Below are 24,561 nucleotides of genomic sequence, written 5' to 3'. Positions count from 1 at the left end.
AACATTTATTTAGCCATCAAATAGGAAATTGGAGTTGAGCTCAAGTTGACTTTTCTTGCTATTATACTGCTTTCTAAGGTCAAAATTGTCACTTTTTTTTTTCTTTTTGCCATCTGGGTGAGTTCAGCTGAAATCAGAAGTTCATTTTTATCCCTCTCTCATTTCCTCTTTTGTGGAAGTCTTCACTTCTCTAAGTGCCTTTTAAATTCAGTGGTAGCCCCATATACAGAAAATATACATAGGTATTTGTGGGAAAAGGGACAGAGATGGGAGGGACAAATCATTCTAGCATAGGAATCACCTTCATTTTCCTGGATCACATTTAACTGCACTTGAAATAAGTGAACCTGTTCCTTTTACTTTTTTCTTCAAAGAAAAGTCACATAAGGTATCTGTGTCTCCATCATTCTTACTGGTTAGAGGTTTTCCCTTTGCACTGATTTGGGCACATGTCTGGAAATCCCATTTGTCCCTATCCTAAGGCTTTAGATAAGGTGGGGTGATGTTCCCTAACGCCTACTGGGTGAAGCTAACACAAGGGAACCCTGTCACCTAAGGAGAGGGAGATTTCTAAGTTTTGTGGAGTTATTTTTTTGGTTTTTGTTTTTTCTTCTTTTACTTTTTATTTTTTTGTAGAGATGGGGTCTTGCTGTGTTGCCTGGACTGGTCTTGAATTCCTAGACTCAAGTGATCTTCTTGCCTTGGCCTCCCAAAAAGCTGGGATGACAGGCATGAGCCACGGATCGTGGCCCGTTTTGTTCTTAAATAAAATTAAACTTGTTAGACAAAAAGAAAGAAACAAAAAATCCAAGAAATCAACCAATATCTCCTGGAACTATTTTGAGTTAGAGCCATGGAAAGAATATAAATACATCAGCGTGGATGAGGCTTCAAGACGCCTGACAAGAGGCGCCCAGCACTTGCCTCCTCCACAAAGAAGAACCAAAACAGCGAGTAGAAAAACGCACGTTGAATAGAGCGTCTAGGAGACCACACTAGAATTCAGCAGGAAAGTGACAGGGGACCCTGGGGGCAGGGAAGGAGAGGGCAGCAAAGCAGCCAGGCAGCCAGGATTGGCTGGGGGACAAGAGGTAAGTGAGAGGCCCCAGTGGTACACACAAGCACAGCAGACTCCTACTGTCCTAGGCGCAGAACAGCCCCTTGGCCTTTGGGGGCTCTGAGACTAGTACAGACAGCCATCTGCAGTAGGCATTGTTCCAAAGATGGGTTCACACTGGGTCCTACACACCCCTGGGACCCAAGCAGTGGCAGTGCAGTGCATTTGGGGAGCCCATCCCCCACCAGATTACACCTTGCCTTAGGTCCTAACCACCCCTGCACCCCACATGCCTGGAGTAACACTGACATACCCCATATCCACCCCGGGGTGCTACAGAACTACCACAGGATCCCGCAATCCCACCACTGGTTATTTATCCAAAGGAAAGGAAATCAGTACATCAAAGGGATACCTACACCTTGTTTCTTTCTTTCTTTTTTTAGACAGGGTCTCACTGTGTCACCCAGGCTGGAGTTCAGTGGTGCGATCACAGCTCACTGCAGCCTTGAACTCCTGGGCTCAAGTGGTCCTCCCTTGTCAGCCTCCTGAGTAGCTGGGGCCACAGAGGCATGTCACTACCACTGGCTATTTTTTTTTGTTTTTCGTGGAGATGGAATCTCTCTATGTCGCCCTGGATGATCTCAAGCATTATCATTATCTATGTTGCTCTGGTCCTGGCCTCAAGCAATCCTCCTGCCTCAGCCTCCCAAAGTGCTGGGATTACAGGTATGGCCTGGCAGAATTTGTATATTTACTAAAGCACTATTAACAATAGCCAAGATACAGAATCAACCTAAGTGTCCACTGACAGATGTGTGGATAAAGAAAATGTGGTAAATATCCACAATGGAGTACTACTCAGCCACAAAAAAAAGAATGAAATCCTGTCATTTGCAGCAACACGGGTAGAACCAGAGGTCATTATGTTAAGTGAAATAAACGCGGCACAGAAAGACAAACATCCAATGTTCTCACTCACGTGTGGGAGCTCTAGAAGTTGATCTCACGGAGGTAGAAATTAGAACGATAGTCACCAGAGGCTGGGAAGGGTGTGTTTTGGGGAGATGAACAGAGGTTGGGTAATACATTAAAAGTGTATCTATCTATATATATATATATATATATAGATATATTTAGATAAAAGAATAAGTTTCAGTGTTCCATAGCATAATAGGGTGGCTGTAGTTAACAATAATTTATTGTATATTTCAAAATAGCTAGAAGATTTGAAATGGTTACCAACACCAATAAATGATAATGTTTGAGGTGATGGAAATCTTAAATACCCTGATTTGATCATTACACATTGTATGCACATATAAAAAAATCACATGTACCCCCCAAATAGGTACAAATATCATGTATTATTTAAAAATTATGTAAGTCCAGTTATGTTCATTTATATAACATTGAATAGGTTAGATGTCCTTGAGCACAATTTAGTTGGAGGGTTTGATACAATAATCACTTAGGCTAATTTACCTCAGGACAAACATGGAATGCATATAATTAAATAGTTCCTGGTGAAAGAAGCTTGAATGGCCAGAATTGCATATCTAAGTCAAAAATGGAGTTAGGCTGCCTTGGGGCAAACACGGGCAGGGTCTGTTCTGAGGTGGGTCAGCTAAGGCTTATGTCCAAGATGCACAGGAAGGATTCTGATTGTAATGAACAGGGCTGGTCCAGGCACAATCATGACATTGATGAGGTTGAGGAGCTTGTATCTAGGACCCTCCCATCCTCCATTTTCCTTGCCTCTGCACTCACTAGCACTATACTTGATACCTGGTATAGCCACTCAACACACCCATCCTTTGTGAATGATTGAATTTTACCCCTTTCATTTTTTTTGAAAAATTTGTATAAATTTAAGAGGTACAAGTGTAGCTTTGTTCCATGGATATACTGTAGTGAAGTCTGAGTTTTTAGTGTCACCGTCACTCGAGTAAGGTATACTATAACCATTAAGCAACTTCTCATCCCTCACTCCCCCTCCATCCTCACACCCTTCTCGGATTTTCATTTCTAATTGGTAATGGTAATGCACCATCTCAGGAACTGTATAATTACATCTAACATCAAAAGAGTTATGATATCTTGAAACTGTTCACCATAGCCTAGCAAATGAAATAACTCAGCTCAGACTACAAAAATTCCCCATTGGCAGTGTGTGGCAGCAGCATCAGAGTCCTTAGTCATAAAATGACAGAGCCACAGAATAGTTGCAATGGAGATGGTTATCAGTCAACTTTAAAAAACTGTTTTCATGCACTCTGCAGCTTGGAATTTCCCCTCTTGCCCCACCACCTTCATGTCAAGAACAGCTGCACATGTGGGTCAGCTCTGTAAAGGGCCACACAAATTCATCTGAGATTAGTCTGGAAATTCCCTCCTATGAATGTATTGGTACAATGGAATAACAGGTGATTTTGTGGGGTAAATATGTTTCAATACAACAATCATTCTGAACAGGAAAAAAAAAAAAAAACTCTCTGTTTTCCTCAATGTCTGTTATATTCCAGACAGGGGAAAATGCATAGAAAGGTCAAGACAACATTTCTAGTCTCCACATAAAAAACAAGAGTTTTCTACGTAGGCTGAACCATGTGGATGGACGTGAACACCTAGAAAGAGAGTGGAAGGGAAGAAGTTAAGGTCAAAGTCTTGAAGAACTTCAATATTTAATTGTCAGAAAGTGAAAGATAATTTTGAAAAAGGGTATCCTTTTCCAGAGGAATAAGAGACAAATTGGGGGCATGTCAGGGTTGCAGAAATCCAGAGAAAAGAGGTTTCAAGAAAGTAAGTGTGGATAGTACTCTCGAATTACCCTGTAAGGTCAAGTAAAACAAGCAAAGGAAAAAAGTAAGTAGCATGTTGTGAACTGAATTGTTTCCCGTAAAATTCATACATTGAAGCCCTAACTCCCGATGTGACTGTATTTGGAGACGGGGATTTTGGTTTTTTTAGATGGAGTCTTGCTCTGTCGCCAGGCTGGAGTGTAGTGGCGTAATCTCCACCCACTGCAACCTCCACTTCCCGGGTTCAAGCGATTCCCCTGCCTCAGCCTCCTGAGTAGCTGGGACTACAGGCTTGCACCACCACACCTGGCTAATTTTTATATTTTTAGTACAGACGGGGTTTCACCATGTTGGCCAGGCTGGTCTCGAACTCCTGACCTCATGACTTGCCTGCCTCGGCCTCCCAAGGTGCTGGAAATCAGGACACACACACGGAGGGAACATCATATGAAGACACAAACCAAGGACAGAGGTCTCGGAAGAAACCAACCCTGCTGACACCTTGATCTGGGACTTCCAGCCTGCAGAACTGTGAGACAGTACATTTCTGTGGTTCAACCCCCCCAATCTCTGGTACTTTGGTATGGCAGCCCAAGCTAATGCATATAAACAACAAGGAGCACATAGATGACCTATGATAAAGTTGTTTCAGGGAAGGATGAAGGTGGAAAACTGGATTGAAGCATGCTGAAGACTAACTGAAGGTAAGTAAATAAATGAAGTCAGGCTGTATAGACAATTCTTTCAAGAAATTTGAATGTAAAGAGAGAGTGATAAACCGAGAGAAGTGGGGTTTTAAGATTCTAAGGATTAAACTTGAAAAATAGCAAATAATGTATAAGATCATATATGCAAAAATTACCATAAAAAGGTAAAATATTTCTCAGATTAAAGAGCAGAATTACAATTCAATCATCATGCCAATAATAAAAATAACAACAAATCTGTAATAATATTATTTATTGAACAACTAATACGAGCCAACTTGTGAGCTTCATGCTTTATATATTTTAACTAATTCTCTTTACAGCATAATGCCTGGAGCCTAGTAGGTATTTAATACATATTTACTGAACAGATAATGAATGACCGTACAACATAGGTATTATTATTGTTCCCAAGTTATATATGGGGAAATTAAGATTCCTGTAGTTTAAGTAATTTATTCCAGGTTTATATGGCTCCAAAGTGATGATACATCTAAAGTAAAGATGTGTCAAAAGGAAAATGCCCTAAGTGAAAGTTAAAAGAGATTAGAAAGGCTAAAGCTAAGAAGACTTTCATATTGCCATCCGGACAAAGGGTACCAGGTCAGCAACACCACTGACCTTGGAGAGTCAAACGTCTCCTGGGAAAAGGTACAGAAAGCTTTAATCTAGTGATTAGGATTATTCTAACACGAATTCCCACCTAGGAGCTAGGGGCCAGATTGTAGATCCTGTAGGCCCCTGTAAGAACTCAGCAAGATGATAAATGACTAGTTTTCTCCCCCTACCCTGTGCTAATTTGGACTCTCCAAGAGGGAGACATGCAGATTTAGAGGGGAAAGAGATTTGGGAGAAAGACAGGGAGAAAGGCAGAGGAGGCTGAGGGCCATTAGAACTCAGAGGTGAGACAAGATGGAAGGAGGGAAGGGTGGTTGGGAGCAAGTGTCTTAGACTGCAGTGTGGTTCTAAGAAAGTACAGCTGGCCCTCCATATCCATGGGTTATGCATGCGCAGATTCAACCAACCACGGATTGAATATTTGGAAAAAAATACAAATATAAAACAATACAGTGAAACAACTATTTACACAGCATTTGCATTGTATTAGGTATTTTAAGTAATCTAGAGATTATTTAAGGTATACAGGATGTACAGGATGAGGTTATATGCAAATACTATCCCATTGTAGAGAAGAGATTTGAGTATCCTGGATTCTCAAAGGGCAGTCCTGGACCATGATGCCCATCACAGGAAGTCCTTGTCTTTCAGGAAAGAGCCTGCCTTATGTCCCTGCCACACTCAGCCATTGGCCAGGGGCAGCCCAGGGGAAGCGTAGCCTTGGGCTTTGGGATGTGGGCTGCCTACTGTCGCACATCCTTGGCACAATGTGGTGGTGTATTTCAAAGTGCAATCGTGGAGCTCTGGGTCAATTATGCCACCTACAGCCAAGATCTGCAAGTCCCATTATCACAGCCACCTCATATCCAGTGTTCATTTTTAGCTTCCTACTCAATAAAACTATTTTATATAAATGAGTGAATGGAAATAAAAGTACTAAGGAAATCTTAAAAAAATGGTCCTTTTCAGTTTCTAGTTAACTACCTAAATATTCATAATACTACTTAGTTAAATAAGCCAACCAACAGCAACACACTTTCAGGCAACTTAGAATTGGTACGAGATGAATCTTTGACATAAATGTTTAAAATGTTATTAGTGTCTCATAAAATGTCAATTTTATATGTTCTAATAGACAAGACAAGACAAAAAAAAAAGGCAAAGAAAACACTCTTCTGCTTCCCTATGATCTCTTTAGCTAGTGGCCTTGGATCAGCCCAGACCCCAGCTTGCCATCTCTTCTTTCACGCTCTAGCCTTCTTCCCATACTAGCTCCTGTCAAAGTTGCTCCTTGGATTCCCACTTAGCATTTATCTCAAAAGGTCAAACACAAAGCCGCTTGCTCTCCACGTATTTGATGCAACAACCATGTGCTGAGAACTTGCTTTCTGCAGGATGGGGATCCGATGAGCCGATGATTGATGATTTGCTAAAGGAAATAAGCAAAGGAGAACAACTGGCCTGCTTTTCTCAAGGCTGTGTGCTAAGAATGTTGCCATATAATGTGCTCATTTGTAAAAGCAGTAAACTGAGTCGCAGAATAAAGAATGATTTTATTTTTACACTTCCTTGAGAATCGATACCAAAGACAGAAATGTCACACAAAATTTTCAAATCCTGCACCATACTGGAACGACTACCTTGAGATTGCACTACGTTTACAAGCTGAGCACATCAATGCCTGAGATTCATTCACTGTGTGTCTGAGAGGATAAATAACTGTACTTTTGCAACTGAATATTGATTCTTCAGCATTCTGTCATGTTAGACATACCATTTCAATTGAATGAAGCAATTTTTTTTTCGGTATTGCAAGGGGAAAAAATAATAGCTATAGGACAGAATTTCATGCCTCCTAATATATCGGTTGCATAAATGGGAGTTTCAGTTTTAAATTTACCAGTAACCATGTCTCTCTTGCTTTTGTTACTCTCCCCAGTAATATCCATGCATTTAGGATTTAAAGTGGGGGAGAAAAGAGAATCACAGATCAAGGGAAAACTGAGTTTTTCTTTTCCAGGCTGAAGGAAACCAGAAATTAATAATTATATAATGGATTTTGTAATTGTCCTTTTTCTCATAAGGACTCAAACCTCAACCACCCTGTCCATGGGGCAGACGACCAGTTTACCAACATCTTCTAGTGTTTGTAAGACAAAGCAAAAACTCTATAGAACCTCATTCACTTTACTTAAAGTATTCATTTACTGGGAGCTTTATATTAATATATTCCATGCTAGGAAGTTGAGCAACTCAAAGGGTTAACACAACTTTTTCAGGCTTCAAAAAGATGACTTCCCATTTTGGAGCTTCAAGATCATAGTTGTGGAAAGGTCCCAAAGGAAAGTCACCTGCTCTTCTGTGCAATAGAGAAACAGTGCAGTCCTTAGAGGCAACAGGAGAATGGCCACTCTATGAAACTACTACACATGTGTGTGTATATATATATATATATATGAATACAAAAATATCTGTTGATTTTATTTCATATAATAAACTATTTTTATGTGTGTCTTTGATCAAAAATTCCAGTTTCCATCCTTGTTTAGTTTGGCTGCACTCACTGGAATTCTATGGCAGAATCCTGTACAGATGAAAATCCATATAGTCTTTATCCTAGTTTACAGAGACTTCAGAAAGTGAGATTACTCAATATCTGTTCCAGAAACTTCTTTCCCTATTTTTTTCTTTGCAGGAGTTCTTCCTCAATAATTTTATCTTTTTGTTTATTTGCTTTAAAAACTATGTATACATGAGGATTTTGATTAAGTAGTTTCTCTACCAACTTTCCAGGCTGCAATAATTGTCGTTGTCTTACACTTTGTTCAAATATCTTATATTCCAAACCTTAAATATCTGAAAGGCTTTCCTTTTACTTTTTTATGAAATACATTTGTTGAGTCTGTGTTGGTCAAGGCCCACACTGGTGCCATGGAGAATGCTTGCAGTGGACATATATGTGGAGCTGTGCAGGGCGTTCCTCTGTGCTTGTTTCACCTTGGCTCTGGCTCTCTTCCCTTAGGTTTGCTTAATTGTCACACTGTTAGCAAAGTGGACAAAGAAGTAATGGCAGAAGGGCTGCCTCTGTCTCTTTCTTTGCTCTTTTTTTGGGGGTGGGGGCAGGTGGGAAGCAGGGAAACTTTTCCTGGAAGTCCTCCAGAGTTTTCTTGTATTTTATCATTGACCAGGATTTTGTTCTAATACCATTGCAAAAACAATCACAAATAAAAAGATGGGATTACAATGTTTGGTTTAGACTAACAGATTTAGATGGAGTAGATGTTAGGAAATCAACCGCAGTAGCTACAATAGGCATGCAAAGAAATCACAAAGTGCGAGATAGAAAGTGATAAACTATAAAAAAAGACACAACTAAAGTGCTTTGGGTGTTAAACCTGGAGAAATTATTTCCAACTAAGGATTAAGAAATAACTGACTTGTGAATTGAAGGCTGGATTTAGGCACAAAAAGATGAAAAAGGGTACTTTAATTTGCCAATCAAGAAACGATAATTAGAAAAAATGAGGCATCTATCAAGATATGAATCACATTAGGCTGAAATAAAAGGTATAGGAAGATGTATCGGTTAGCTCTTGCTGTGATAACAAATAACTCCCACATCTCAGAGGCTTGTAACCACATCCATTTATATCTTGCTCTCAGATCTACTTCTTGTCTGCAGCTCTGCCTGACCCTGTTCCAAGTGTCTTTTCACTCCTGGACCCAGGCTGAAGGAACAGCCCCTATCTGCGATAAACTTCTCTTGTGGCAGACAGTAGAAACCAAACCTATCATGAAGTTTCTAGGCGCACAGTGATCGGAGGTATTCCCTGTGAGATGAAGCCAAATTTGTGATATCTTGCACCTTCTACCACCAAGAAAGAGGCACAACAGCTGGTGAGTTTTTGAGCTCTGGAAGCAGTGCATGTCATAGCTAGGTATGCTGTTCTCGTCCATGTTCCAAGTTATCTTTGATCCACACAATTTTGCAAAGAGTTGAGAACAAGAGAAAGATCTGCATCCTGGGTGTGGTGGCTCACACCTGTAATCCCAGCACATTGGGAGGCTGAGGAAGGCAGATCACTTGGGGTTAGGAGTTTGAGACCAGCCTGGCCAACATGGTGATACCCCGTCTCTACTAAAAATACAAAAATTAGCCGGTCGTGTTGTCACTCACCTGCAATCCCAGCTACTCGGGAAGCTGAAGGAGAATTGCTTTAACCCAGGAGGCGGATGTTGCCCTGAACCAAGATCGTGCCACTGCACTCCAGCCTGGGTGACAGACCAAGACTCCATAAAAAAAAAAAAAAAAAAAAAAAAATTCTGCAGAGCAGATCCAAGCTAGTACTTAAGCTGCTCTACAACTTGAGAACTTAGGTCTACCAGATCAGATGGTGGATGGAGTGTCTGAAATGGCCTCTGGAGTCTCCAGAAGCCTCAATAGGAGAAGCACTATGCAGGCCTTTAGACTTTGGAGAGCTATGCCCTCTTCTGCCATTAACTCTTCTCCTTGGGAGAAACAGCCTATCTCTCCCCAGACTTAGAGCTCATCTTTGTATGGGTGGTTCCTAGAAAGATGCCCAGAGAGTTCTAGGTGTTCAGCTAATGGTGGTTGGATGTATGAGCTTATGGAGTGAGTGGCAGAGAGGCTTCTGCTTGGCTTTGAGAGGCTTTGATCCAGGCTTCTTTATCTGGATGTTCATGCTGGTTACAGGCAGTCCCATGGCCCATGGTCCACCACTGCAAACAAAGGAAAGACTTTCTAGGAATGCTCATTGCACAGGTCATGCCTTTTCAGTCATTAAACCTCTTCCACAGGTAGCAGTAAGCTGGGAGGGTGTGACTGTGACCAAGGAAGACCCTGGCAGATCGAATTTAAATCCAAGATGTCGGCCCTTGGATCGGCCTGACCCAAATTCACCCTGGCTCTGTTATTCTGACTAATTTTCCCTGGAGTGTAGGCTAATCTGTGAAAAGAGAAAACATACATTTGCCCATTATGGGAAACAGGTGTTTGCACTGTGAATCGCTCCACGCCATCACATCGAGGCACGTTCTCAAAAGGGGGCAGATGTGATTTTTTTTTGACATCTGATAATGTTGAGGATATGACCAGACTTGCTCTCTTTCAGCTGAGAAACAATCCCCTCTCCTCTGTGACAAGTAGGAGGATGACAGCCAACTTTCATCTTCCCTGACAAGATAACTCAGACATTTTCCTCAGGGAAAGGCGATTGATCATTGGGTTCGGCTGGAGAATAATGTGGAGTGAATGAAAGCACTCACAGAACTCCGTTCTTTATAGCTGCCTCCTTTGAAAACATGCAAGAACTCACAGGATAGTCTTCATTAGATGAGGAGCCCACTTGGGATTTTTACTTCTAAAGGCTCTTGAGTACTAAGGGCTATGACAAGAGGCCATTTCTGCTCCACAATGTAGACCAAAAAAGCTCTCCTCAGCCCCCCAAATGCCCCCCCTACCCTAACTACTCTGGTCAACATGGATCTCTCTCCTCTCTGAACTCATCAAAGCTCTTTTTGCCTGAAACTTACTGCAGAACATTCATTATAGATATCATATGAGATCATGTGCTGTCTTCTTATATTTCATGTCATTTCTGGTAGATTTAAACTTCTCGAGCACAGGGGACCTATCACGTACTTCTTTAGTCATCTCTATGGGGCCCAGTGCAAAGCAGAGTATGTAAATGGTGTTCAATAAGTAATCTGATTGATACAGTCACAAGCACAAGGAGTAAAAAGAATGTGTGAGACATGAATCATATTATGTCAATTTCCTTTTAGGCAACTTCATAAAAAGCCATTACCAATTTACAATTGAGCATTATAATAATTATTATTATTTGTAACCTAGATAACAAGCAATGCTCCAAGGCCCATGACATGAACAGTTTCCTGGCAACCTGAAGCTGGTCCCTCTGCTTGGAGTTTTTAACAATAGAATGGAAACATCATCACCTTCTTAAACCTAACGAAGGTGCATTTACACAAGAACTTCTGTGTACCGTTCTGTTATCATACCTTAAAATGATAACTGAGAGTTTAGAGACCTGCCAGGAAGCATTTCAAAGAGTAAAGTGATTGGATGAATTATTTTGGGGCAATTAATTGACATATTAAAATTCCTTACTTAGACTACTGAAAGGCTGATAAGAGATTAAAAAATTATAAAATCATGAAGATAAAAATAGAGTGACCACAGAATTACCAAACAAGTACTATAATTCTACTACCTAAAGACACTCAGCGGCCGGGCACGGTGGCTCACGCCTGTATTCCCAGCACTTTGGGAGGCCAAGGCGGGTGGGTCACCTGAGGTCGGGAGTTTGAGACAGCCTGACCAACATGGAGAAACCCCATCTTTACTAAAAATACAAAAAAATTAGCTGTGCATGGTGGCACATGTCTGCAATCCCAGCTACTCGGGAGGGTGAGGCAGGAGAATCACTTGAACCCGGGAGGCGGAGGTTGTGGTGAGCAGAGGTCATGCCATTGCACTCCAGCCTGGGTAACAAGAGTGAAACTCCGTCTCAAAAAAAAAAAAAAAAAAAAAAAAAAAAAAAAAAAAAAAAAAGACACTTGGCAAACAATAGGCTTGGAGACCCCCTTATTTAATGGTCAAATGACTAAAGATATAAACAGATCTTGAAAGGATTGGAATCAATTAATGGTGCATAGAGCCATAGTATATTATTAAGGAAATCAGGAATACTTGGAGTGCTTGTATGAAGGGCGTATTACCATACTTCTCAGACACGTCATACTGAGGGAATAAGGGTATTGGACTTCTTTATTATTATATGTCTTCAATTCTTATCCTCAGTCTGAAATTATTTTCTCTTTTTTTTCTGAATTCTTACAGAATTTTATCTGTGCCAACAATATAATCTGTATATTTTCTTCATTGTATTACAAATACATGTCATGTATTCTACTAGATTTAGAGGTCTTTGATGACAGAAATAATGATAAGTATGATGATGATAATAATAAGGGTCAATATTTATTATACTCTTACTCTGTGCCATACTTTTTGGAATTTATTGATTCAGTCTCATTTAATCACATTGCATGTCTTTTAGGTCTACTCACACTTGGAATAAAATTATCTGTGAAATCAACAAATGGTAAGCAAGTTCGATAGTTTGTTTTCCCATCAGGTAACATGGAAACACGGGCAGATCTGATTGAAATGCAGATTCCTCACTGGTTTTTTCCCCCCTTTATAATTTTTCAGAAGCCTGTTTTACCAGGCAGGGAGGGGCAAATCTTCTGAGGGCGTATTTCCCTCCCGGTCCCTAGTGCGTTGGTATCTACTAGTAGTTCGCAGCAAATGCCCCTTGACTTATATACTCCACAGCACTAATGGTGAAAAGGACATAGCATTGTCATTAGCATAAATGATAATAGCTTGGGGACACAGTTGCAGGTTATATACAGTGAGATGCTACCATTGCAGATTTACAACGAAATCAACATACAGTGTCCTATGAAGATAATGAGGTAGAGAATGCATATATAATTCACATGTTCCAAATAAGCTCTGTAATGAGTTTGAGAGGTCCCTGCGTATTTCTAATTTGTCTACATCTGTTGAAGGTGGGTGGGTTCTAAAATGTGGGCTTGAAATCTCTGAACACCATGAAAATAGTAAAAAAGAAACTGTGAGTGTTATTCCAAAGCTCTAAAAGGCTTAAAAATAAATCCTAAACATCCTCAAGAAACTCCCACTCTTAGGGAAATTATTAACTTGTGAGTAATGTGAAGACATTCTCAGCAGATTCCCAGTCACATATCCTGCCATTTACATTGTTTACTCTTTAGAGTGAGCCCTTCTTATATTTCTCATGGACTTCCAAGTACATAGAATGGACCAAATAGAAAGAACTGCTCTTCCTGCTCCTTTTTTTGTACCAGCCCTCATCCCTCCCAGCCCCAGCTTGGCATTTTCCTGGGAGTGCAGTCTTCTGAGGGAACTTGCCTTGGGCCAATGGAGGCTGGGAGGAAAGACACGAGAAGGATAGAGGTGAGAGAACCATGCCAACCGGTCTTTGAGCTCCTCATTACCGTGAGAAATTCTAAAATGGCCTGGCTCTGGAGCCATCTACAGAGTTTCCTTTAAAGAGAAAGCTGGACCTTGTAGAGTTTCCTCCTTTTCTGATTAGGAGGAGACTCTTAGATCCTGGATCTGAGAGTTTGCGAAAGTTTCTTTTCAGCGGTGGGCGGTAAGTCAAGATGGCTGAATTCCCGAGCTTTCTGGTTATATGTGAAAGTTCTCAGCCTCTACCCAAGCCTTTTTCTCTGCCAAGTGGTGTGATAAAACTTGTGAGAACAGGTTTTCCTTGTGAGGTAGCTGATGCATCTGCATCCATTTCTGGCAGAAAACCAAAGCAAAAAGGGATTTAGAGAAACATCACAGAACATCATAGGGGCTTCATATGCATTTGCTACGGAAGTTTCATGATTATTCAGGGGAATGTGTTTTTTGTTTGACATTTACCCTAGCCGTTTCTCATAGCTCTCACACTAACTCTAACCCCGCATAACCAGCCAAGACCCAGGGAAGCCACTTTCATTTGGATGAATTATAAGCTTTTTGTCAATTCAACATGATCAGCGTGTGGCCCAGTTGGTCTTTTTCAACAATGAGCCTCCGCAATAATAGGGCCTTCGGTCTCAAAGGCCTTTTCCATGAGTTATCACTTTTAATCTTAGGAGAGAATCACTCCATCTGTCTCTAAAATTCATTCATTCCCACATCTCAGTTAAAGCAACTTTTTCTATATTCCATCCTTTGTCTTTAATAAGAAACAGAATCGAAAGAGAAATAGGTATCCTTGGCTTTCCTTCAGAAATGAAGAGGGAACACAGCTAGCTATTGCACTCTCCAGGGGCCTCTTAACCAGCCTCTGATGGCAGCACCATAATCAGTTTAACCTTTGCTCACCCTTCCACTCCCCAAGACAGCAGCCATGGGGACTGTCAGTCACCGAGAAGCTGGGCTCCCCCACCTTCCTCTTCTCAGTTCTGCTGGGAAAAGCCCATAGGATGCCAGCTGCCCAATACATGCTTGGTGGACAATCCAAGCAAGCAGTTATTTCCCCTTAGAAATCTTCAAGGTCACCAATCAATGTAGAGTTATAAAGTGCTTTACTGATTATCTCATTGAACCCTTAATACTGTGAGGCAAACGTCTTTGTCATTTTGTAAAGAAAAAAATCAGAATTTTAGTGAGATTAAGTAACTTGCACAAAGTCAAGTTACTTGGATTGAACCCATATCTTTTGGCTCATTTACAATGGAGTACATTTACAACTTCCTTGCTATTCAAAGTGTGCTCAATGGATCGTCAGCATTACCTGTGATCCTTGGGCACTCCTCAGACCTACTGAATTTTAATCAGATCTCAAGTGATTTGTGTGCACACTAAAGTGTGAGAAATACTGTTGTACGGTGTAACTATCTCCAGCCAGAGGGAAGTTCAGTTGAGGCCCGAAACGCAGAGTGACCTAATAATGAGATGGATGTGTCCCTGGTGGGAACATCAAGGCAAGCTCTAATTTTGTATTATTCATCTGCAGTTAGTTTCAAGATTCAAATCTCCCCAACTCTTCCAAGTTGACTGAAACAAGATCTCAATCTCTATAGCAGACGGATATCTGGGTATCTGTCCAATATCTCTTCGGGGGAAAGGGGCATTGTTTTCGTGTTAATCTTTTTGAAGCTCCCTAATAAACACAGGCTCATCACTTCTGTTAATTCTGGAGTCCTGGCTGATGTGTCTTTTGAGAAAGCCCATTTAGCTTGAATACTCTTGGAGATATTCAAGATAAGACATATTGATTTTTCGCTTGAACAAAAGCTGCTTTTGATTCTCAAGATAATTGGTATTTGTAGGGGGTATGGAAGGGCTGGAGAGGAGACAGCTGTAAAGTCCCCAAGGGGAACCAGGAAAGGAAGCTGCCTCCAACTTCATTCTGCAGTTCTTTGCACATCCTCTACCAGTGAGGGCTGCATAGGCTGTTCAGTGCCTGTCTTTAAGATGTCATTATTTAGATAAAAATATGTCTGGATTCTTTTCACCTTCTGTCTTTCCCAACTTTCCATAGCAGTTGTCAGGAAACCAAATGGCACAATTTCAAACATTGGGAAAGTCCAGTTATCCAGAATGCGCCCACACCCCGCCACTCCATGCCAAGAATTCCATTAAGGTCATGTTTCTGCTCAAGGAATACTCGCTGATACTCTGGAAACCTCAGGTGGTTGATTAAGAGCCACAGGTCCTATTGCACATAGGTGACATCTTTGTGAAAAAATGTTGGCCCCCCCAAGCTTAAGCTGTTTAATTTGGGCATTGGAACTCTGAAATCCAGACTCTTCATGACAAAATGACTCTGGGGGGGGAGCTGTTTTTTCCTCCTATTGAGAGTGCCCTGGACCTAAGTGAAATGTGGCCCAGTGCACAGGTGTGATTCTTCTCTTCTGTTCTGGGGACCACACGTGGGACTCACAAGCATGATTCAGGCCACTTGGATAACTCTGTTAATAGAAGTATGTGATTATTTTTCACATCATCTCTCTTATATGGCAGATGTTTAATTTGATTGGTTGTACACAAGTATGTATTAATTCACCTTTTCTGTTCTTGAACAAAAATAGTACCTCTAACCACAGTCTTTCTAGAATCTAGTCCAACTTGGCCTCTTCAAGAATCTAAATCTAATGAATCCTATTCCACTATTCATAACTCATTCTACCACTTGGATTCTCCATTCTAAATCACTGGGTCTTCCATTGACACCTTCTAGTCCAAATCTATGTTGACAGAAGGATGGGTTCTCTCCAAATGTCTACTATGTGCTTGCTACTCCTGGGCAAGTTGGGACCATCAAGGCTGACCATTCAAGCCAAGTAGAAAGCTTGTATCAGAGACTCCATTCAAGGAACCAAATCTCAAGATTGTCACAAATCTATGCAACATGTAAGCCCTATGCAGAAATCTGGAGACATTTAGCATTTCCCTATATTGGAAGAAATGCTTACCGTAAGGTACAAATGTAAGTAAATTTTTATTTTAAAAAAATGAATATAATTTGTATTATGCCAAAAGACAAATCCTATGATTGTCCCTTACTCCAGTAAAATCTCCAGATTGTTACAGAATGCCCAGCTCTGTTTTTGCAAGAGTAATAAGAGCTCTCCTTGGGTTGAATGGTCACGCTTGGTGGTCCCAACTCACCCAAGAGCAGCAAGCACATATTAGGCATTCAGCAATTATCTGTTGAATGGATAATGACATGATTGGAAAAGAAGTGATAGATAGATTCACTAGATTTCCCAAGGCCCCTCTTCTGCCCCCACTCCCACCTGAAACACAAATACCTACCATTTGAGTTGCTTTCACTTACCCAAGAGACTATCAGCTGCTCCAGATTTGGGGGAGTTTTGGACCAAAAGCTTAGTAAATATTTCCTAAATCAAAACCACACAGGCAGAGTTCACTCAGTCTACTAATTGAGAACTATTGCTTTCCATAATGAGACACGCAGCAGTTTTAAGAAAGAAGTAGGCCTTGAGAGGAAAATATTTGTAAAGGGAACAAAAGCAAATGCTGTTGTGTTTGCCAATGACATCTTGGAGAACTGGTGGGTATTAAAAGAGGGAAAACAAAGAGGCCTGATATTATTATATGCCTTTCTTTCAAGTACACACATACACACACCAAAGTCAGCCCAGCCCTTTTTAGGGGGAATGTTTCTGGCAGAAATAATTACTCTATACTTATTGCTGCTGGAGTTGTGGCCCCACGGGGGAACAGGAGGTACAAGGGAATGAGGTGGAGCTGCTGGGGAAAACAAATGGGCAGTAAGCAATTTACAAAGGGCTGGGTTTGCTCTACTTGGAGAAAGGAGTGTATATTTTAAAATATCACATGTAATTAACACTGGAAGAGGGGAATGAAATGGTTCACACCAGTGATTCCAGGGAGCTTTTGTATGAAACAGACGAAGGGGAAAAAACCTGATTAGGCATCGGCCTTAAGTACAGTTTCCTTGTATTTCCTTTTTCCTCTTTACCATATAATAACATAGCTTAAAATTAGTTCTGACAGCTAATCAGAATGAGTGGCTCTTTCTTTTCCTGGAGTGGTTAACAAGTACTGTGCCTCGTGCCAACACTGCACGCTGCTCAATGGATGTAAGAAGAAAAGAACGGATTAGTTACTTGGTGGCATGCAGCTCTGCATCTCTCTTCAGTTGAATCAGAGGGATCCTGGGGTACCAGGGTCTGTGATGTGTCCGAGGGCAGTGTGGGAATGTTGTCATCCAGCTCTGCTACATGGGCGGCTCCTCCTCCCTGCTGGCCCCAATGCTAACCCCCCAGCCGGCTCCAATGCCTCCCACTCACAGTTACTTCGGCTTCTGATGGTGCACTGGAAATCTGTACTGTAAAGACGGAGTGTTGAACTAAATTTAGGCTGTGGAATGATAAAGCAGGAAGTAGCTCAAGACAGAAATACAAAATCAAATCAAACTCTCTCTTCAGGAGAAGAAGCTGGGACCCGGGAGGATGTCTCAGAACAGGACAAATATTGCATGTGATTGGCAGATGTGAGGCATGGTCATCCAGGTGAGCGGGCAGGGGCTCCCCTCCCCAGGAAGTCTCCTTTACTTGGTTGAAGGGAGTTTGTTAGCCTTACTGAGTTGCTTTTCCAGTTTGTAATGCAAAAGGATGATCATTGCCAAACAAGGATGTGATAGAATGGAGTGGAGTTAAGGAGCTCTAAGGCTTCCCAAATGAAAACTGTACAAAGGCACACAATGATTGCCCCACCGATTAAAAATAATAGCAGCAGCAAAAGGGGCCCAAAGGTGGGATCTGGGCCAAGCACAGCCCACAGAATTCCAAAGTCAGCCCTAGAGTTGCGTCATGTTTAAAATCCCAAGTATCTCTGAGACTATGGCTCCCCACATGTCCCCTCTGAGGAAAGGACCCGGGGGAAGGGTTCTGGGCTTAACAGGAAAACATGGCAAGCTGAGGCCTGAAATGTGAGTGGGCAGAGCCTCCTAAGCGGAGAGGAGCCATGTCCAAGCCAACAAGCTGGGCAACCTGATTATGCCCCAGTGGGCTCTTGGCTGGCCTCCAGGAAGTTCTCCCTTTTACGTCAGCTGTTGAGGGAGGAGTAGGCACTCCCATTCTCAAGGCCAGTTCCAGAGGCAAGTGAGCCCTTGAAATTGGAATGAGACTTCTTTAGTGCAGACAGATGTCCTGGCATTTCAGAACTGTGTTTTATTGCATCCATGCAAGATGGTCAAAGAGGAAAACCAAACCTTTAAAATTGCTTTAAAAATGCACAGGCTATATTTTGGCTAGATGGATACTTGTCCTGCCTTTTATTTGTTGCAATAAAATACACATAACAGAAAACATATTTTAATCATTTTAGGGTGTGCAGTTTAGTGGCATCAAGTTAACCCATAATATTGTATAAGCATCACCGCCAACTAGTTCCAGGACACTTTCATTAACGTGAAAGAGAACTTGTTATTCATTAGCAGTCACTCTCCATTCCCATGTACCCCCAGCCCCTGGCAACCACGAATCTACTTTCTGTCTCTATGGATTTGCCTGTTTTGGATATTGCATTTAAGTGGAATCATACAGTATGTAGCCCTTTGTGTCTGACTCCTTTCACTTAGCATAATGTTTCTGAGATTCACAGAAAATGCAGCATGTATCAGTATTTCATTCCTTTAATGGTTGAATAATATTTCTTTTTATGTAGATAACTCATTTTGTGTATCCATTCATCAGTAAATGGACATTTGAGTTGTTTATGCCTTTTGCAAATTGTGAGTAGTGTTGTTGAAACATTCATGTAAAGATTTTTGTTTGATTGTCTGTTTTCAGTTATTTTGAGTATATACCTAGGAGTGGAATTGCTGGGTTATATGATAATTCTGTGTTTAACTTATTAATGAACTCCCAAACTGTTTTCCATAGAGGCTGTACCATTGTACACACTCACCAGTGGTACACGAGGATTCCAGTTTTCCCAAATCCTTGCCAACACTTGGTGTTTTCTGCATTCTTAATTATCATTGCCGTCCTAGTGAGTATGAAGTGGTGTCCATTCTGGGTTTGATTTGCATTTCCCTAATGACTCAGGATGCTGAGCATCTTCTCACGTGCTTGTTGGCCATTTGTATATCTTCTTTGGAGAAATGACTGTTCAAGTCCTTTGCCCATTCTTAAATTGGATTTGTTGATGTTGTTGTTGTTGTCAGAGGTTTTTTGTTTGTTTTGTTTTGTGTGTGTGTGTGTGTGTTTTTTTTCTTGACGGAGTCTCACTTGCCAGGCTGGAGTGCAGTGGCGCCAACTCAGCTCACTGCAACCTCCGCCTCCTGGGTTCAAGCGATTCTTCTGCCTCAGCCTCCCGAGGAGATGGGACTACAGGCGCACACCACCACGCCCAGCTAATTTTTGTATTTTTAGTGGAGATGGGGTTTCACCATTTTGGCCAGGATGGTCTTGATGTCTTGATCTCGTGATCCGCCCACCTCAGCCTCCCAAAGTGCTGGGATTACAGGTGTGGGCCACCTCACCCAGCCAAGCTCTTTTTGTATATTCTGGATACTGGAACCTTACCAGCCATGAGATTTATAAATATCCTCTCTCATTCTGTAGGTTATGTATTTACTGTCTTGATTGTCCTGTTTTTAAAGAGAAGATACTAAACAAAGCACTTAGGTGCCATTGGGAAAAGAATACCAAACAGGATAGTAACAGGCATAAAAGTTTTGAGCTAAGGGAAGTCTCCTCACTGTCATTTGTTTTCTCTCCTGGCTATCAATATTTCTCTCCTGGCTCATATCCAAAGCCTCCTGGAACTAACCATAGTGTATTAGGTCGCTCTTGCACTGCCATAAAGAAATACCTGAGGCTGGGTAATTTATAAAGAAATGAGGTTTAATTGGCTTATGGTTCTGCAGGCTGTACAGGAATGAGGCTGACATCATCTGGCTTCGGGGAGGCCTCTGGAAGCTTACAATCATGGTGGAAGGAGAAGTGGGAGCAGGCAAAAGCAGGAGCAAGAGAAGGAAAGTGCCACACACCTTTAAATGACCAGATCTCGCAAGAACTCAGTTATGATTGCAAGGCATTACCAAGGGGGTGGTGCTAAAGCATTCATGAGAAATCCACCCCCATGATCCAGTCACCTCCCACCAGGCCCCACAGCCAATACTGCGGATCGCATTTTGACATGAGATTTAGGCAGGGACACACATCCAAACTATGCCATACAGCAACAATACATTGTGTAAAGACTCTATGTGCCAGCCACGGCTCATAGGTATGGGGATTTAGTAACACATGACTTACATGTATTTTTCTCCTGTTCTTGTAGATACTTTGCAATATAAGGGTTATTATTTGCATTGTATAGATGAGGAAACTGAGAAGCAGATATGTTAATGAGTGGACAAAGACCTCACTGCTCACAAGTGGCAGAGTCAGGACCCAAACTCAGGTCTGTCTGACTTGAAAGCCAGAACATATCCTACTCACTCACCAGTTTGGTACATTTTGCTCTGGGGTCCGCAGGACCTCCATAAGTTCATCTGGGGCCTTTCTGGCCATAGAGAGGAGGACCAATAGAGGGTTTGGGTCTCTGGGGCCAGCGCACACTTTAATCAGGGCAACCCTGCTTCGATCTCTTTTCTAATCTGTGACTTTTGTATATGATTGTGTTTGGGCAGGAAAAAAAAAAAAGAGAGGTCTCTGGTGCTTTAAAACGTGTTTGAAATCCACTACGAAATCATGTTACTTCATGGAAGAAAATCCCAAAGCTCTTGTGCCTCTTATAAAATAGAGGTTTCGTTAAAGGAAGGCTTTTTCTAAGCCTTATAGATAGAAACGTGGTATTGCATTTGTACACAATTGCAGTCACACATGTGCACAAATACACACACACACACACACACACACACACAACCTCCCTCCACTCCCCAATTCCTGCGCATTCCAATTCCCTACTCCAGACAGAGGATGCCAGCTCCAGGGGAAGTTGCCTCTGAACGCCCACTCATCAAAAAAAAAAAAAAAAAAAAAAAGGCGCTCTTGCCAGCAATTGCACCCACACTTCCCAGCAGTCCTGGCTGCTGCCATTCATTCATTGGTCAGGTATGATGCTGCCTGCTCACCTTTGACAGCCTTCCCAGCAGCCAACCAGCCCAGAGAGTCTCCAAACCAGAGCCACGGTTCTTGCAAAGTGAGTTCCCACCCACCCGAGAGGAAGAACCTTAGCTCCTCATCATCGCCAGGCATGATGATGATGACACTCTGGAAGAGATCCATTCTGTGGAAACCCCACAAGGTGAGGCCATGTCTAAATAGCTTACAGGTGAGTGTCCTTCCTCCCTGCCTGACCACTGGCTTGGATGGAGAGGCGGTTGCACGGCCAGGTGAGGGGGCCACGGGGCTGTGCACTCCCACATCACATTTCTGATTTTCCAGACAGCATGTCCCAGCAGGGTGCTGATCTGGGCCTGGAAATCCCCATCCAGAGTGTTGATCTCTGTCTTGAGCTCTTTGCGTTTCTCTTGTTAGGAGATTAGGGCTGTCCGACGAGTTCGTCGGAGGTTATCACAGGCGTCTGAGGTGCCAGCATGGGAGGGCGAACAGTTGCTGAAAGGGTGAGGGGCTTTGAAGTGGGTGGGCAGCAAGGTGGATTTGTGAAGTTTCTCAGAACTGCAACTTGGTTTTCTGAAAATTTATCCTGTGCACCAATAAATTGTTGCCAGATGTCTGCTCCAATACAGTTCTAGCATGAGATCACATGAAGACATTTAATGCCATTAACTGCTTTGGTCAGAAATGAGGAAGGGGTGCTGGGGAGGCTTCCTGCCCACTGGGTAAATTGGGATCCAAGAGGAGAAAGCCTTTTTATCTTCCATTCCTAGTTTTCTACAACTTAAACGCACATAGGACATTTTATTTCATTTTGCTAACATTACCCAACTCACCATGGCGATTTATTAACAAACTCCTGGAGTCGACAGTGCTTCCTGGACCCTTAGGCACTGACAGTGACAAAAGGGGCTCACAACCTGCAGAAAGAAACTGCCGAGCAGGCAGGTGCTAGCAAGTTGTGTTTTCCAAATCATTGGCAGGTGCTTCTCATCGCTTAACCCCCCAGTGGCTTGCCTATGAACCACTCCTTCTCTAATTTAGCCTAAACTTTCCCAAGTTTCCAACCACTGAAGTCACTAGTAGATTCACCACCCAATATGGGGCTCCTGCTACCGCAGGCCACTGGTAAGATCCAGACAGCATTGCAGGCTCAGAGGCTGAGGGATCTCCCTCTGAAGACCTAGATAATGCAAATCCAATGAGACGCAGATGAGAGCAAGCCGGGCTTTGTCCTGCCCTGTGCTGCCTTGGTGCCCACACCTACACCTGGCTACGCCCGACTCATCTATCCGGATGAGCAGCGGCAGCCCCAGGCAGAGGTCACTTGCAATCTTCCACAGTTGTGGAACATTGGATGCCATGAAGTTGAGAAAACGCTCCTTTCTCTCTCTCACCTATTTTCCTTTAGAAGCCTAGGGGTCCAATTGTAATTGAGTTTTTTCTTTACAATCAGGAAAATTTTCCCAATCCCCTGATACAGAATAAAATGAAGGGTTTTAGCACAGCCCAGCCTGCATGGTTTCCCAGCATCTCAGATATTTATACATGTGGTGGTGCCTAGTCTTTTGGTGGCATGATCCAGCTGGGAGTCATGGAGGAGGGGAGAGGACACCTCCCCCGCCCCCATATCCCCACACTATTGGCTGCTCCCCCTGCCACTCAGCAAAGCCTGCCATCCCTCTGCTACCCTCGCCACAGCTCCTCTTCACTCACTAGGGATGAAATCAGCCCATAGGCACCTGGTGTGAATCCAAATGTATCTGAGACAGATCTCAATCAGTTTAGAAAGTTTATTTTGCCAAGTTTAAGGATGCGCCCGTGACACAGCCTCAGGAGGTCCTGACAACATGTTCCCAAGGTAGTCAGGGCACCCACGACTGGTTTTATACATTTTGGGAAGACATGAGACATCAATCAATATGTGTAAGGTATACATTGGTTTGGTCCAGAAGGGCGGGACAAGTTGAAGCAGGGGAGGGGGCTTCCAGGGCATAGGTAGCTAAAAGACAAACCGTTGCATTCTTTTGAGTCTCTCATTAGCCTTTCACTGAATACACAATTTACCTGTGAGAGGAGGAGAAAGGAATAATCCCTATGCCTTAGTTTGGAAACAATAGGGCAAAGGAAGCCATCAGACATGCATTTGTCTCACGTGGGCAGAGGGAGGACTTTGAGATCTGTCTGTCCTTTGTCCACAAGGAATTTTCTTTTTTTTTTTAATATAAATTAAAAAAACGAAAAAAAAATGATCCTTCCGCAGGTTCACCTACGGAAACCTTGTTACGACTTTTACTTCCTCTGGATAGTCAAGTTCGACCGTCTTCTCAGCGAGGAATTTTCTTGTTAGCTAATCATGAAGCAGTCATCTCACTGTAGCTGTCTTATTTAGGACCAGGTGGGAGGAAGGTCCCAGCTTGTCTTCCCGTTGGCTTAGTGATTGTGGGCTCCCGAGATTTATTTTCCTTTCAGACTGACAAACACTGAAAACCATCCCAAGACACAAGAAAGGGGAAAATGAGTTTTCCTGGGGGTACATGGAAGCCCCAGAAGGAAGGAGACAGCAGGGCGAAGTGGCAGAGCGGTCCATGACAGTAGGTCAAGGCACTGAAAGTAAACCATCTATATCATGATTTTTTGGAATGCCGTAGCTATTAGGTCTTCCTAATGAACCAAACTGACAAATCTCAGGGATCCTGGGCTAGAAATCCCATGGATTTGATTTAGAATGATCTCCAGAAAACTGTTCTCTGAGGAAGCTAGAACTGCCCCCCCCACCCCCACTCACATCCTGCGAGTCTCCCTAAAGCTTTGCTGCAGCTCTGAACTTTTGTAACACAGGCCGCAGGCACCATTTCACAATGATCACAGAGCACCATTGTATACCACGTGTTAGACATACAAAATATGGTTAGTGCAAACATGCTCACTAAATTAACTATGGCTTGCCAAATCAATTCCTGTAAGCGAAGAGAAAGAAATTCAATTTTCTAACCAATTATGCTTATTGATTTCTCAAGGTTAGGCCTCAAAGAAAAATGCAGAAAGGTTAAAAATTGCCATAGGACTTTATGAAGAAACTGTATTTGAAATATGGTTTTATTTCTACTTCAGCAATAACTGTCATTCACTTTATCTATGAGTAGATCTAGGGTCTCACTTTTAG

The 24,561-nt window shown here is 42.3% G+C and overlaps 1 pseudogene; it reads right to left on the bottom strand.

The window, feature by feature from the left end:
• LOC100601730 overlaps positions 1–21,563 on the bottom strand; it is a 59,021-nt pseudogene extending 37,458 nt beyond the window's left edge.
• Positions 21,564–24,561: the final 2,998 nt, after the last annotated feature.

This window comes from Nomascus leucogenys, chromosome 8, assembly GCF_006542625.1.
Source record: "Nomascus leucogenys isolate Asia chromosome 8, Asia_NLE_v1, whole genome shotgun sequence".
Classification (NCBI taxonomy): Eukaryota; Metazoa; Chordata; class Mammalia; order Primates; family Hylobatidae; genus Nomascus; species Nomascus leucogenys.
Note: the sequence above shows the minus strand (reverse complement) of the source record. Positions and strands in the feature narration are given on the sequence as shown.